The 17,223-nt window shown below is 40.5% G+C and overlaps 1 protein-coding gene across 1 annotated transcript in view; it reads left to right on the plus strand.

The window, feature by feature from the left end:
* ptprdb (protein tyrosine phosphatase receptor type Db) overlaps positions 1-17,223 on the plus strand; it is a 218,718-nt gene that overhangs the window by 52,901 nt on the left and 148,594 nt on the right. The window contains exons 3-4 of the mRNA XM_084715473.1: positions 9,406-9,481; positions 10,755-10,799. The gene's annotated coding sequence lies outside the window, so the exon portion shown is untranslated. The remainder of the gene's footprint in view (positions 1-9,405; positions 9,482-10,754; positions 10,800-17,223) is intronic.

Raw genomic sequence — 17,223 nt, forward strand, 5'->3', positions numbered from 1 at the left:
TAGATAAATCCCGTGGAATATAAAATGGTTCTCGGTTGCACTCTTAGAAGGTAGAAAAGTTTTGTCTAGAACCTCCAGATCAGGGTGAACACTTACACCAATGAAGGGTTTTCTGCAGAACCTCTCATAAGGAGATCTGGACGAAACCTTTCACAGATGGCTCCACATATGAAAGGCAGAAGGTTCTAAGTGGAACCTTTAGAAGAACCCTGTATGGTTATAGTCAGCACCTTTATTCCTAAGAGTGTCGTGAGAGGAGCTGCACACACTGTCTTTGCCAGCGAAAGAATAAGGATGTTAGCGCTGAGACAATTTGATGTTAACTGCACGGGAGAATTAGATGTAGTGTGTAATTTTGCCTTTCAAAGATGATAGCTGAGCAGATGGAACAGGGCAAAGCTCCGTCAGAGTTTCTCCACTTTAGAAGCACTTCTTCTCCTCTTATATCTTGTTTGCCCTTTCTCATTTGCTATAATTCTCCTTATCTCCCTCTCTCTTCTTCACCCCGTAACACTGGTTCATTTTTCTTGTTTCCCCTCTGTGTTGCAGACACTTTCTTTCACTCCTTTTCGCTCTCTCAGTCATTCGTTCTCTTGGCCCCGAGCACAGTAGCATCTAATATGTCTTTAAAAGTAGGACACCACTGAGTAATTTGTTGCACCTGCCAAATGATAATTCAGAATTGTCACCATACTGTATATCCATGACTGCAGGGCCACCCCAAGCACACAATAGCATCTGCTGCTCAGGAGAACAGTCATCGTGATTTTCTCGGCATTGTGGTGTTAAACAGAATTTGAAAATATAGGATTATTTCACAAAGACGTGACACCGTTTCACAGCAGGGACGTCTGTGCCCTTTGTGTAAGCTGCGTCATTACACTGCCATTACATGGAATTTGCTGTGCTGTAGATTGCTTACAGCCACCCTCCGCTGCAGCTTTTCTCCCTACTAGTAAGCATGAAGAAAAAAAGCTTCCTAAAATTTCAGCCCTTCTCTCTGTACGGCTGAGGAGTTGTAACAGCAGTTTGAAGTGATTTGGCTTCTCAAGAGGCAGAACGGAACAGAAAATCAGTGCTGCACAGTCATCAATGTGACTTATCTAAAGCCCTTCAAACTTAAAGGACATTCCAACAATTTTACACATGAATATCAGTTTACTAGTCTTGAGTGCTAATTAGCCTGAAACACTGTAATGTGGGGTTGAAACTCTCTTCAGGGTGATTTCATTTTAGACTGGGAGACATTTTTAATGCCTTGGTGAGAGATTGAAGGACGTAGGTGCATGTCGGACATGACGGGTCTAACAAAAAGATGGCATCTAGTTGGATTATGGGGAGTGTAGGACAGCGCTTGACTAGGGACTAAATGTCAAGATGTCTCTCCTTGCTGCTACATCAATTTTGCAATTTTGACCACTCTCCTTTCAGTCTGCCTCTCACAAGTTGTGCAAGTTTATAGAAATACAATACAAAAGCCAACATCAAATATGAATAGTGTGCAGGAGGAAGAATAGGACTCATCTGTAATGGTGACTGCTTTTTGATATCAGTACACACTGAATCTCAAAATGACCACAAACCACAAAACTGACTGTGATGGACGAGGAGAAGGGTGATAGAAACAGAGAGCAGGGTGACTGCCCAGCAGGAGGGACACTTCATGATTTTATAACTGTACTGTGAGCAGGACTCACACTTTTATCTCCTCTGACTGTGGAAATCAGATGTTTTCACATCACAGGTGATGGAGAAAGGTATTACAAAATGAGATAAAAAATTAGACTCATACAGGATAATATTGATTGGCAGTGAAGAGTCTAAATGAAAACAAAATGATCAGTGAAAGAATGGAAAGCAATATACAAAATAATAAGCATATACACACCATTTGCACTAGGTGGCTGGCAGGGTTAAATACTTTTACTGTCCGGTGCAACTAATGCGAACATGTACATTTACACATTCAACTGCTCTTGGTAATGTGTAGATAAGTGCAGAGTTACAGTAGATGTGTGAAAGGGACTTAAATCATAGAAATGTATTGAAACCTGCATTTTTTGGCCGCTTGGGCCACAAGCTCTTAACACAAGACTAACATATTATCACTTAGCAAAGATCATACAGTAAACATGTTAGCAAACACATGCAACCAGAGCAGCATTAACATTCAGGTAGTGTCGTGTGTCTAGCCAGTTTAAGTCCAATATTCACTCTCCATTTAGCTCTATTTTGGTCTCCACACTAATACTCTGCTATGTTCACAAGCTAGTTGCTAACTTAGCTCTCTGACATTTCATTCAGATCACATAGCATCAATAGTGAGAGAACTATTCAGATTCTTACATAACTAAAAGTTATCACGCTGTGAAAAGTCCTGAATCCAGAGCTGTACTTCTGTAATTATCAACAAAATGTACTTAAAGTACCAGTGTTTAGGATTTAATGGAATCCAGTGGTGAGCTTGCAGATTGCAAGCACCTTGTCTCACTTTCCCAGTCCAAGCATGGAGAACACTCAAAATGCGATATGCTAAAATTTTCCAAGCGATCATAGTCAGCCCATCCATTGGTGATTGGTGATACCATCGTCCCCCCAGCCACCTCCTCTCGACCTCTCGGGTCTCAGCTGGGAGATGTGCGTAAGCAATGAATTCACTATGTATGCACAAAATAAACTCACAAAGTGTCTACAAATTACGTTTTCACACTTATTTTCCATTTTAAACAGAGAAAGTTGATCTCTTTTTCCAAACTAATACAAGCTTAATTGGCTTGTTGGCCTCGGAAAAACACACTTCAGTTAAACACAGAAAAACATGTAAAACTCACCAAAACTGTCTTTGTTAGTCCGTCCACTCTTCCAACAATCACCAACTCTGGTTTGGTCAAAATAAATCCTCACTTTACCGCGTGGAAAGAGTTTAAAGAGTCTGACTCTGCAGGCTGTGTTCCTCTCACTCGTCATCCAGCTCAGTGCACTCATGGTCAGCTGAGTGGGTGTGTTCTGCGCCGCTGGATGAGAGCGCGGTGCAGAGCAGAGGCTGTACCTCTGCACACTACTACATTAGCAAAATAAGACAAATATTGCCCTAAAAATCGGGCAAAAAAAACAATTGGCGATGGACTCAGCCCATCGTCGACAGACGATATAATCGTCCAATTGACCAACTCTACTAGAGACAGTGTTTGGTTTTTCCATTCTGAGCTATTGTAGAAACATTGCGGTGCAACATGGCAATTCTTAGTTATAGATAATTCTACACTAATGACATCATGATTTCCATTTCTTCCAGTAACCCCCTGTAACTTCATTACACACTTTTTTAACTACTTTATGTACTGTTGGGTAGTTTAATCTACGGCAGTGCATCATATACTATAAGATGATCATATGTTTGTCGTGTCACTGTCCTGTGAGAACCATATGTCGGTAAAAAATTGTCATGAGCTCAGATACACTCTTTTCAACTTTGTAATGATGTTTTTTCCAGCAAATCCAAGAGGGTTTTCACAATTTTCTCAATCCATGGAGGAACTCTTAATCCTTCGGTTTATCAGAAAAATATTAAAATCACCAAATTTTGAGATATATAGTAAGTAAATTGTAAGTAAAGCTGTCAGACAAATGTAATAGAGTAAAAAGTACAATATTTGCCTCTTAAATGTAGTAGAGAAAAAGTATGTAGTTAAATTAAATGCAAATACTCAAGTAAAGTACAAATACCTTCAATTTGTATTTAAGTACATTACTTGTAATGTATTTAGTTACATTCCACCTTGGTGTGGTGTATAATGCAACAGCTACTGCTGGCTGATGAAGTCAAATAAATGTGCTTTTTGGTGAGAACAAAACAAAACAAAACAAGTTGCAGATGTTGAAAACAAAAAACAGAAAAGAAAAAAAGCAAAAAGATTATAAAATGTTCTGTAGAGCAATTTGATTCTCTGCAGGCTTGTCAGTACAAGCGACACCTTTTACATTACACAAACTTTTTTCACATTATTAATGTAAGAATGTCTTGCACTTCTTTAAATTCAGCAATTGGAAATGTGCTATTTCATTTCACAGTCTAAAAGCCTTATGAAGCCCTCATGAAATACTTATTTGAAATCCTTATTCCTAATCTAACCTTAATTCAACCTACTATATTAAATCAAAAATGTGTTTTTCCAGCAGTGAATATTTCTCACATTGCTCTCCTAAAGATGTGTTATCGATAGATGTCTGCTCAAATGCCAATAAAGGCATAAGATTTAAAACCAACTCTTTGGTTTAAGTCCTGAGAATTCAGTTGCATTCAGTTGTGTTAAATCAAGACATGAAAACACACTGGAGCATTGTAATCTGACTCAACTCAAAACACCAGATTTAGCTGTACTTATCCTACTTTAGGTTTTAAGAGGAGCTAATTTTTTGTGTAGTTTAGGATTAAAGTGTGACTTGAGTTTCTATCCTGTGTGTGCCTCTTCTCTGTCTCACTGTTGTCTTCGTGTCTCGTGTACAGGTTGTTGGATGAGTGCACAGATGAGACCATAACTGGTGTTCAATAATCCTCGTTCCACTGTAGGCCTTTTTCTGTCTCAAGAGGATCAAGAGCAGCAGGTCACTTTTGAAAGCTCGGTCGAGTTATGCAGGCATTTGTGCATCGTGTATCATCTCAAAATGCTTAGTCTCTCTTGCGGGGGCAGATTAGATGCCGATTTCTTTTTGTAAACTTTTAAACATCCGATACACACACACATACACAAACTGTAAACAAGTTTAAGTTGTTTACGCAGAACTGTGGCATGCCGCTACGAGGGTCCCTGTTGCCAGCTTGACCTGCATCAACCTCCTCTACATTCTGAGCAGACATTGAGCTGTGCTGCGTGCACACCTCGAAAGAGTAAACATGTTTACAAAGTTGAATTTGCTGCTGAAATAAATTTTGCATATGATCTTGAAACATCTCACACATAAAGCCGGAGTAAACCATGTCGTAATTTTGGTTGAAATAACTCATATTAACCAAACCACTAACAATAGTTAATTGAAGGGTTCCATTAAAAATGTTTCTCGAGTCCCCACCCCTTTGTATATAGTTTTTTTTTTTCAAAACCAATCAGGGATAGGAAGCACATAATTAGCCAATCATGGTGACAATCGGGTTCCTAGTTCCTCCTTTTCTCTCTGCTAGGATCTTTGGTGTTGTGTCTTACCTCTGAGTCAGACATAACTAGTCCAGTAGAACAGACATTAGTTTGCTAGTTAGTTACAACCAGTGAAATTTAGTAATTAGTTACAGTTCTTACTTCTCTCAAAGGAATTGAATTATTTTACCAATTATTGCATAAAAAAGTATTAACTGGGAAAGTAATTTTTGCCTTGCTTTTAAATGTGTATTTTAATGTCCATTCTCTTATTAATGCTCACATATTGTTGTAAATGTTTTGTGTGTGGACTAGAGGGTGACATGGGATTGGGTTTTCACACCTTTCATATTTAATTGAGGGGTTCCTTTAAAAATTGTATTATAGTCTGAATTAAACAGCTAATCACGCTTAGCTAACAGGTATCTAGCCAATCAAAGCAACACTGTACACAAGAAGAGACGCAGCACAGTCGCATTTAAGTGAATGCAGGTGAGTGACCATAGCCTGCAGAGGTGAAATGTGGGCAGGGCAGGATATGGCACACGTAGCAATCAGTTCGCTGATTTGTAGTCCCTTTTTAGTTGTAAAGCATACTCTTATTTGCTGTTAGTTTAGGACTGGGAGACTCCACTGGTCAAAAGTTGACAGACGTTGAGTTGCTTTGCCACCAAAAACAAAGACTTTATTCAGCTTTTTGGTTGCATAGAATGTAAGTGAACACAAAGCAAATATATTCACCAAGGTTAATTTCTTGCATGTATGACCATGTTCTCACACATGTTCTCACACATGTCTCGGTTCACCCCTCTGCTAGGCTTCGTGGTGTTGTTTCTTGCTTCTGTGTCAGATATAACTGAGCAGAACAGACATTAGTTTGCCAGTTAGTTACAACAGTTCACAGCTTTGGCATTCTGCTTCAAGCACTGCAAAAAATGCAAATGCATGTTTGGTGCGTCACTTGGTGGGAGGGGCTTAAAGTGATAGAAGGCAGCAGGGAGTGAGGCTAAGGTTTTGCATCGTGTATGATCAAATCACCTACTGCGGCTTTAGCTGCCACTTTAACCGCCACTGACACATCCTCCTCACTGAGACGATGAGGAGGACGTGTCTAGAAGTTTGTAGGTAACCATGTCAGTGTTATGCATGGCCTTACTGTAGCACTACATTTAAAGTGGGGCTTAAGAGCTGCCCATCTGATGTGAGCTCTGATGCCCACTCTGCTCACCCTGCTTACCCACTTGCCTTGATGTTGAGTCCAGTTGACAGAAACCTAAGAAGAGTGTTTCACACATGCTGAGTGAAGCCAAACCAAAGTAAACCGAGTTCCACTGAGCTGCCCTGCTTAGGGTTAGACATCAAAAAAATATCTGGGCCATTGCTGTGCAGGTCAGTGCAGAAATAGTTTGGTTCATGGAGTGAAAAGGGTATGTGAAAGCACTTTAGTGACCCAAATAATATGCAGCTTTTCCCATGAATCATTTCCGCCACCAGCAGAAACCTTTAAGGTGATGTCCAGATGGAGTAACAAGAGTTGAAATCCCTTCAAATTACTATCAACATTTTGACTCAGAGTGAATAGTCACTTCAGCCATCAACATAAAAGGGATTCAAAGGCTGCTCTGAAGGGTTCCCGTGGGAGTCCTCACAGAGTTTCAAAGCAACTAAAAGGGTTCACAGACAGACTTTCACCATGGGTGCCACTTAATCACACAAAAATCAGGGAGAAAACTACAGTAATGCCGTGTCCACTGAAAGCAGGATAAACATAACTTGTCCCAGCTTATTGTGCAAGACCTGTAAACTGAAATTGCTTTCGCCAACATGAGCTTTCCAAATGATCTAGTTTCCAAACTCTTCCTCTCCCGCGCACGGCTGCCGAGGCTTTAATTACTTCTGCTGGGCCAGCGCAGGTGAAGCACATTCTCACTAACAAGGTGGTTTCCAACCAGGGAGCACTGAAACACCAACAGGAAAACAACATGATGGAGAGGAAAACTGGCGCCCACAATAGAGGGTAACCGATGCTTATAATAATCCTCCACCCAACTGATTTCACCAGCCACTGTCAGATCGTTACAGAAGAAACATGTTGCAAGTAGAGAGGAATCCAGGGGGGAATGTGTCATCAACTGAAAATAAAGTGTGAACTAGTTTTCACACATGGTGCACATATATTTGCCACAGTGCACAGACTATATGCAGCTCTGAAATCTATCTCACGGCTGAGACGGAGCACATATTCTTCAAATGGTTTTAGATTACATCATGTGAGATGGATCTGTCATGACCTGAAAACAACGGGTGATTAGAGGTGAAGAAATGCTGCAGTAATGACATATGTCCCAGATTTCATTTGTAATTAAATCACTCTCGATCTTTACATCATCTGATTCTGCAGTTAATGTATGCTGCCATCATCGTCTCTGCCCTTATTTAGTAAGTTGGTCAGCAGCACAAACACAGGAGTGGGGTAACAGCACAGACTAGTGGTGGCTCTTTGTTATGGCACCTTGCTCCAGTTGGCAGTGACAGAATCACTTCAACATCTCAATATTGTCCACAGTAGACATGCTGTGCTCTCATTCTTGTCATTTTTGATGCAAAATGTCATGACTGTCACAGGCAGACCAGGGGACAACAGACAGGGTCAACATAGGTAAAGTTAAATTGTAGTGTCAAGTTCCTTCATGTAGTACGTTCATGTCCGTAATTGTCTTCTGAAATCTATGGTCCTTATGATCCATAGCTTTGCTCATCAAAGAATCAAACCAAAAAGTCAAGAGTATTTTAAGAAGGGATCCGTTCCCGGTCCAATCATAACTGAAAGTTTGTTCTGTTGGTAAAAAAGAAAAGAACAGAAGAAAATAAGATAAAATTCCCCAATCAAAATATAAAGAAATCATCTCAGATTCAAATACTTACTTTTTTCAAGATTTATTAAAAAAATTTTTTGACAGCGTGTCTCAGAGAGACTAATTAGATCATGTTAGAGAGACATTTCAACCCAAAATTAAAAATACATGTTTTTCCTTTAGCCTTTCATACTATTTATCCATCCTGATTGTTTTGGTGTAGACTGCAGAGGCTGTAGAGATGTTTGCTTTTTCTTGACTATGATGGAACTAGATGGCACTAGTTTTTTCTTTGGTAGAAACTACTGGACCACAAGAAAGTAGTTCCTGCGTGAAACTGCTCACAACCAAGTTCTGTGGATTATCGTGATTTCTGGAAAGGGACACTGGTGATGAAATTTTCAAATGCGTTTTTGCCCCTTTCAGTTCCATTATATTGGAGAGAAGACAGAAATCTCTATAGCCGATATCTCCAAAACTCTGCAACTCACACCAGAACATTGTAGATGGATAAATAGCACTACAGATAAGAGGAAAATTATGGATTTTTGATTTTGTGGTCAGCTATCCCTTTAAAACTATTCAGATGTTTACATAAAAAGTTCAAAACTGCTGTACTGCAGTGGCTGATTCATAGCACTCCTGTGGACAATTATTTGTCTAAGGCCTCAAAGTTCAACATAGGACGGATTTCATAGCAAAAATAACTATGCAACTGCCCATGAGACCCATCCTGATTTCACTCCACCAGCGAAGTGATTTCTATTTTGCTGTGGCTTGGTGCGCTCTGCTGCACTCCATAGATGGCAGAAGAATTCTGCATAACACCACAGGGTCGTTGCAGTGGCAGAACGTGGAAGAGTAACATCTGGTTGTTTGAGCGTGTGTGTGTGTGTGTGTGTGTGTGTGTGTATACAGTCTCTCTTTGCTTACGTTTTAGATGCCTCTATGCCCGTATTCACACATGTCCTAATGCAACCCCTTTGATCTGTCAGAGTGTGTCTTATCATACTGAGGTGCTGTATGCTTTTCCCACTCTGGCGTTTTAGCCCCTCATCCTGCTTGCAGCCCGTACGGCTTGTAAGTAGCTCGCTAGAAGCCTTAAAAGCCTTAAAAGCCCCCAGTATAGAAGTTGAGCCGGGGCTATCCAGTTGACCCGACCCGCTTTTGGATCAATTACTGCACATTAATTGTGTTTATGTCAAAGCATTCGATCTGGAAACTTGATTTCATAAACACACACACTTATTAATGCAGAGGCGAGTGCAAACACAAGGAACTTAGTTGAAAGCAGAGTTGGCTTTAAGAGCGCTGAGTTCTGAAAGGCAAAGGCTCTGTTCCTAATCCCTTTTCTGCTTTTCCTCTTCCCTTACCCACTCCCCCATCCTCCCTTTGCTTTCTCGTCTTCTCTCTTGCAGGAGAATTCTGGGGAGATTTCTTACTCTTTCATTCCTCAAGGATGAAGCAGCACAGTGGACCTGTGTACTGAAACAGGTAAGTGCTGAATATCATGATGACCTTCAAACAGACAAACGCACACACATAAACTTCCTTCCCTCACTGTCAAAAGAAAAGCAGCCAGATTTGTGTATGATTTATGCTGCTAAAAGGCTGTGCCATGTCCACTGAGGAAGACACAGAGAGAAGAAAAAGAAAGAAAAGAAAAAGGGGTGGGATCTCGCCTCTGAAAAAGAGAGCGAAGGAAGCACAGAGAGAGACTCATCCTCGGGGACAGAGAGAGCGAGTGAAGACACTGTCGACAGGATGAAAGTTTAACCAAACATCAGCTCCCCGCAGGAGCGGCAAATCTGCTGCCGTCGCAGTGGACAGACTGGAAGAAAGACATGCAAAGAGACAGACCGGCAGACAGGACAAGACAGAGCGGCGATCCCCAGCTGTTTTTAAAACGCTGCCTCTGATACATTATTGAATATGCAGCTCTCCAACGCATCGCTGAGCTTTCCTCTCATGTTAGCGCTCAAGTTTGCATCACGTCACTATTCTAAATATAAAGCATTCGCTCACCCCTCTTCGGTTTGTTAAAAGATGCAGAGGCTGCACGTAGGCTGTGTGTGTGTGTGTGTGTATGTGTGTTGCTCTGAGTGGCACTTTTCCTTTTCTGAGGCTGGCTGGAGTTTGAGTTGAGTTTGTCTGTGTGTGTGTGTATGTGTGACTCATTTTGGAAGCAAGCCTCAGCAAACTTCAAAAAACAAAAATAGATTTCATCAAACTCTTTGAAAGTCTCCTCAGATGATGCACAGAGTATACTGAGGCGAGCGGAGTGCTTCACTGGGAGTCGCACATACTGTACGCTGAAGGAAGCGAGATGTTATCGAGGGGATTTGATTTTGAATCAGACAGCATGTGAAACACTGCAGGTCCACAACTATCTGGTGCAGAAACAACTTAGTGTGCACTTACTTTTTGTAGTTCTCATTTTCCCAATTTAATAAGTTGGATCAGGATGGATGCTCTAAGGTCAGTGTCCTAAGACTCTGTGTAGGTGGAGTACCGGGTCTGGTCTACAGGTGGCAGCAGAGCAACATACCCAGCAGGCATGTTTCTGTAGTCGGCCCATTTTAGCAGCAAATCCCTGTGTAGGCCTCCGTTCATTTATCTCTCTGTCTCATCCGTGACAGGTTTTCAAGCAAATGACTCTTCCTGGCCCAAGAAAATACTGTGTAAAAACCAATCAATATGTCTTTTTGTCCATAGATCAAGTGTGCAGACAGTTCAAACTGAAAAATATTGTCTTGTTCTATTTCAGCTCCCACTTTTAAACTTCATGTTCCAGGATGAACCATGAGCAAAGGTAAGGAACTTGTCTTAAACTTGACCTTATTTTCATGTTTTTGCGTGTGTGTGTGTGTGTGTGTGTGTGAATGAACATATGCCCGTGGGTGTGTGTGGAGATGCATGCCTTCCTATCTGTTTGTGAGGATGCATGGACACCTGGGTCCAACTGCTGCTGGAGGCTGAGTGTGTGCAGTTGTATGAATGTTTGGGGGTGTGTGTGTCTCTGTTTTCTGACAGATGCTGTAACGACATGATTAGCCCTCTGGCTGCCAGTAGCTCTGTGTGAGGTTGCTATAGTGACTGTGGGTTGAGTGTTGGGGAGGCCAGAGTGGAATATGAGGGTGCCGAGGATGAGGAGAGGGGGTGGAATAGGAAATGAAGTGCCTTGTGCCTCCGGCCTGTGTGTGTGTGTGTGTGTGTGTCTGTTTTTGTGTGCATGAGTGGGTGAGTTTGTGTGACGTTTATGTCTGTTTGTTTGTGTTTTTCTACAAAGACCACAGCATTGAGGAGACACTCATCTGTGTAATTGGGAATTTGATCAAGACAATTTACTCAAACGCACAGTCAATCATCTACACACACACACACACACACATTGTGTCTGCGTAGGAGCAACGGAGACGGGGATCCTTCGATGGCTGGAACGTGGGCTGAGGGTAACCTGCTCTGCCTCACAGACCAACACCATGAGTGGATCGCACTTGGTATCACTTATCACTTAAATTGCTGCGTCAATGGAGCTGTTGTGCAAACTGGTACAAGCAAGAGAAATGCCCTCTGTCTTTTTGAGTGCAGAGGCTGTAAAACGGTGTGGTGTGAAGCACCATGCAGCTTCAAGAACAAAGTCGAACTTCAGGTTGCTCATTAGTTTTTGTCTGTGTTCTAAGGAAGTTCTTATCAGCCCGGAGGGTCAAGACCCCCATAAGGGGTTGCAGGATAAACCTGAGGGGTCTCTTCTTTTTGCTTTTCTTTTTTGAAGTGCTAGATAATTTAACATCCTCAGGCCCCTAAGACATTGAATGAAACAACCTGAGAAGAAGAAACTTATCTTTGTACAACTTAGATGTGACTTGTGTCATCGTTTTAAGGGGTCACAAGTAGGGTCGTTTTTATACGGGTACCCAGAAAATCAGAAAATGCCTCCAATGCTGCCTAAAATGATTGTATATCAGCAACAAGGTGAGCTTATGCACTGCTCCAATACCATGTAATTTATTTGCCCTGAAACGGGACCCTGCTGTGTCCTCATAGCGTCCTGTACACCAAACTTCATGGTTAGTGAAGAAGAGAAGGGCTAGCTTCGACCTCGGCATCACCTCATGTTGCAAAGTCGACATCTTTGTTGCCAACTGAAGGCAAACAAAAGGTCTCTTGAGTTTGTGTCAGGAGGAGGAATAATCCAGTGGATAGTCAGCTGAGTTTATAGGAGGTATCTGAATTGGTATCGGGGAAGGGAAAGACGGTATTGGAACAACTCTAGTCATAAGCCACAGTACATGTAGTCAGGGTTGGGAACCCTTTTGGGATGTTTGTGTAGTTGTCTGACAGGATGCGCTGATTCAGCTTTTTCTCTGCAAATACTGTTTCCAATACCTCATTTCAGGATATCTGCCAGTACAGAGGGCTATTCAATGCCATGCTCTCTTTTTGTAAAACGTAAAATCTGTATACCTCATTGAATAGTTTTAATGTAAAACAACAGTTGCCAAGGAACTACTGTGGCACTAAAAGGTGGGACATAACATGGAACAGAAAATAAAAAGAATCTGTTGCTGCTGGTCATTGCACTGTGTCTCTATGTCCGTTGAGTATTTTCTTATTAAAGCTGCCTTGTTAGGTGAACCTAAGACACATGGTTACATCAGTGGCAGCAGTGTTTGTCTTTTCAACGACATCACATTCACTGTGATGGTTCATCGTCATATGCCACTTAGGTAAAAATCACCCAACCCTATTAGGTATGATTGCTTCGTCCTGTGCCTGGATACGGTTGCCCCTGTCTCCACTCACCCTCTGCTCAGATTTCACATCAGTAATGTTGTTCTGCACCGGAGTACACTTATATCATCATATATGCAACATTTTGTTGATATTGTTGCTATGGTGTAGAAAAGCAACAACCCAATACCAGTTACTTGGGCCCAGGCCTGGTTCTCTGATTTGAAAGCCTCCTATCATGATTGACTGAATATAACTGATAATGAAAACACAGACTTTTATCATGACATTGATGAAGAAACGGTACTATGTGCCATTGTTCTCAAAAAAACACATTCTGGTATGACCAACGTAATGTACGTAACTTAAATAATGTAATTAACTACTAACTACTAACTTAACAACCATGATCTTTTCCTCAACCTAACCAAGTAGTTTTGATCCCAAAAACTAGTCAAGTAGGTTGCTTGCCTCAACTTGACCAAACTATAACCGTTTCACAACATTAAACATGTTAAACATTATTGTTACCACGATGATAAAGGTCACCTGGCAAAAATCACCTGATTTTATGCTTTCTTGCATGTCCAAATACACTACAATATTACAGGCAAAAACTTAAAGGAAAAGGTGTATTCAGAAGAACCAGCCTTTGGAGCGATGGGCTTTTGTTTTCATGGTAACTTTCAGTCCATTGGGATATTTTTCAGACTATAGAGTTTTGGAATAATGGGCTGTTGAAACAATGGGCTGCCCACAAAGAAAATGTGTTTAATGTGGATTCTTACATAAGGGCCAGTGCCTGATCCATTTCTTCAGCACTGGCAGCAATACTTAATATGGCATCTTAGATTGATGCATCTCTTGTTGTTTACCCTCCACTATGAACATCTGTTACCATTACTTTTAACAGAAAATCCCCTATACAGTGGCCAAGAAGGTAAAACAGGAAAAGCAGTTCTGCTCCACTGCAACAAGTTTACGTCATCCATTAATAAGACAGAGGTCATGGGTCTTTTAGGACCTGACAAAACCTTTATTTCTATTAGAATAGTTATTAGGTCATAATATTTTATTTATTTGAACTTTTGGACAAGGTCCAGTGTGTAAAGATTTATAGGGATTTATTGGCAGAATTTGGCATAAATTTGAATATAATATCCATAGTTTCCATTAGGATATAATGACCTGAAAATAGAAGTTGTGTAAAAGTTGTTGTGTGTTTGTTACCTTAGAATGTGTCAACTGGAGGGATGGACATATTCAGGTCTAAAACCTGTGTGATCTGATTAAAGATAAAATGATCAGCCCTCTTTTATTTCCTTTTTTTTATTGATAAATATGTTTGTTGTTAATACCAGTTTATTGTATCATTTTGGCTTTATTGGCGTATTTATTAATTTTTTTTCTCATTACTTGTGTTCTTGTGTGTGTAGTAATGTTATATGAGTAGGCTATGTTTTCTTTTTTCCGAGAATTCAGTAGAAGAGGAAAAAGAATCAAATAGAAAATGCAAATGTTAAATGTTAATGCAAATATGAAAAAGTAGGAGACGGGATTATTAAAGAAATATGTGACAGGCTGTATTAAAATTTTAATATTTTAATCACTGAGGTGAAAAACATCCTGTCAGGACTCTGAATTAGTTGATGTGGTGTTCCCGGGGGGCCACCTTAACTGAACCGATCTCATTTTAGGTAACAATTTAAAGCAAACCCTGCGGCTCTGCTGCCAATACACTAAAAACCGTCCCCATGCTTGTCTCAGGACTGTATCGCCAGAGTGTGTAGCCCAGCCTGCTTTGTATAATAGTCATGGTGAGAGATATAATGTGCTGTACCATACGGGGCTGGCTTCACACAGGGATTACACCTAGATGATTCTTCAATAGAGAATTTAGTCTCGGGTAGCCAAGCTTAATCCGCGCCTGCGGAAGCGGACCACAGCACCGTGGAGCCGTGGCCAGATATGACAGAGAACAGAGAGCAGCCAGATTAGTTCATACTAGGAAGAGGGCTGAGCTTGAAGCCGCCTGACAGAGCGTCTCCTGACAGCTCCTCCCAAATCTCTCTACTTGCTCTAATGCAGTCTGAGGGAAACATTGTTCCCCTTTCAGTCTTTTTGACTGTCTCTTTCTTTCTCCTGCTCTGCCCGTGTCTCTCTGTGTGAGGTGAGAGCAAGGCACAGAAAGTAAGAGTGTGTGTGAGTGTGTGTGAGTGTGTCTTATCGCTTCATTAGCCTGTAGATTTCTGGGTCATTCGTAGCCTTGTTCCCACTGTCTCGGATGCTGTAATTACCCTCACATGAGTCACATCTGATAATTAGGATGGTCCGAGCAGGACTCAGCCACACACACACACACACTGCTCGTGCTTACACATGTGACACACATGCACACATGCACACACACACACACATCAGTCATTAGTGGAGAGCTTAACGTGCAGTACAGTGCTAATGGGATTATCATTGCTGAGGGTCCCACTCATCAACCTCTTACTCCTCTCTCTATTCATCATCAAGCACAATTCTTAAACACTTAGAAGAACCCATCATTTTCTATATGACCTCTTTCTTTCTTTATTTTTTATTCTTTCTTTCTTTTTCTTTCTTTCTTTCTTTTTTTATTCTTTCTTTCTTTCTTTCTCTCTTCCCTTCTTCAGACACATTTTTCAGCTTTAGTGTTACAGTGGACATGCTCTATTGGCATGACCGCATCTAAGGACAGACTCAATGGGGCTCTGCGGTGGCCTGGGTTTGAGCTGCTGACCATGTAATTCAGTCGTCCCTGGTTCAAATCCAGCTGGGGACCTCTGTTGCTCGTCTGTTGATCTCTTTCCCCTCATTTCCTGTCGCTCTCTACTGTCTGCTTTCAAGTAAGGGCATAAAAATGCCTTCCCAACCCTCTAAGCTGGTGACCCCTTAAAATTAGAGATGTTCCAGTTCATTTTTATCCTTCTTGATACGAGGGCTGAAAAGTTAATCGAAATTTTAATTGAAAAGTCAATATGGCTTTCCGCAATTTTCAGATCACAGCAGGTGCAATATTTGTTAAAATTTTAAATGAAATATTACCATGATGCAGAGATGTCCTGGCCTGCACATCATATTCGATAAACTTTATTAAAATGAGAATAATCATGTAAAAATTAACACTCCTTCTATTATTGTAGATCATATCACCCTAACAATATAAGATAATAGCAATTAGATATATTTTCAGAATCGTTTAACCCTACCCAATACTGATTCTGATCACCTTGTGTATCAACCTTTACCAAGTACTATATATATATGTATATATATATATATGTATATATATATATATATATATATATATATATATATATATATATTATTACAATTTTTCTTTAACAACTGTAAAGTACTGTATGGGATATGATTGCTATCATCTTTGTATTTGTCAGTTCTGTGCTAACTAAGCAATTTGCAAGACTGAGATAGAGGTTAATGCACAAAAGAAAAGCCTGCATTCCTGGTAGGAAGGAGAAAAACACCTGCTTTTAAATATTATGAAAGACTAAGAAAGATTTTTTGATATGCACAAATGTCACATGATCCACCTGTCTAAGAAGGTGGTCGACTGAATGAAAGACGGAGGCTGTGTTTGCCTGGTCCAACAAGTCCACCACCAGTGGAAAAAAATTCTATTTTGATGCAAAGAAGTAAAATGACTCAAGCAGCTCCAGCTGTTCCATTTCTTCACTGTATGTTCATTAGCCATATAAACAGCTTAGGAGGAATATTGGTTTTATTGAAATACCAGCCAAAAACAGAATATTTTATGTATCCAAATCACTGATTACATATGCCTTTCAGTTGTGACCAGTCTGATCTTTGCCTTTTATTTATTTTAATATTTTTTAGATGCCAAAAGTGGTAGAGATCAGAAAAACTTGGTATAGCATTTTTTTTCTCTTCTTCTTTCCAGCTCTTAATTCTCTTGTGACCCCTCCTTTTTATCTTGCAACCCCTTGTGGGGTCTTGACCCTCAGGTTTAGAACCACAGCTCTATAGAGAAAACCAGCCAAATTAAATCTAATTATAAGATAAACATTCTGTATTTCACATAGTATGTTGTGAGAGGAAATTTAGACAACTGAGAGAGAAAAAATTGAGACAAAAATGTTCAGTTGAAAGTTCAGTTTATCATATGATAATTTTAGACTTACAGCTAGTCAGTCATCCTTAAGAATGGACCAAGAAATGACCAAGAAAATGCAAAGATTGTGTGAGGAATGCAACTTTGATTTGTTGCTCTGCTCTTATATCCTTCGGTTGTGCTGACATAATCACCTCTCTCCATCTAAGCCACTCTCTTCCCTCTCTCCTATCATCACTGAGCCCATTTCATCAGCTCATTTAAAAGTAATATTACCCATAAGCATTCAATTTTCACTGTGTTTATTCTGTTGACTGAAATGGTAATGGAGATATTGACAGCGAAGTGCAGAGTGATTCTGTCCAGGCAGGCCATTGTG

The sequence above is a fragment of the Lutjanus erythropterus genome, chromosome 3 (genome assembly GCF_056507025.1).
Source record: "Lutjanus erythropterus isolate fLutEry1 chromosome 3, fLutEry1.hap2, whole genome shotgun sequence".
In the NCBI taxonomy this organism is placed as follows: Eukaryota; Metazoa; Chordata; class Actinopteri; order Lutjaniformes; family Lutjanidae; genus Lutjanus; species Lutjanus erythropterus.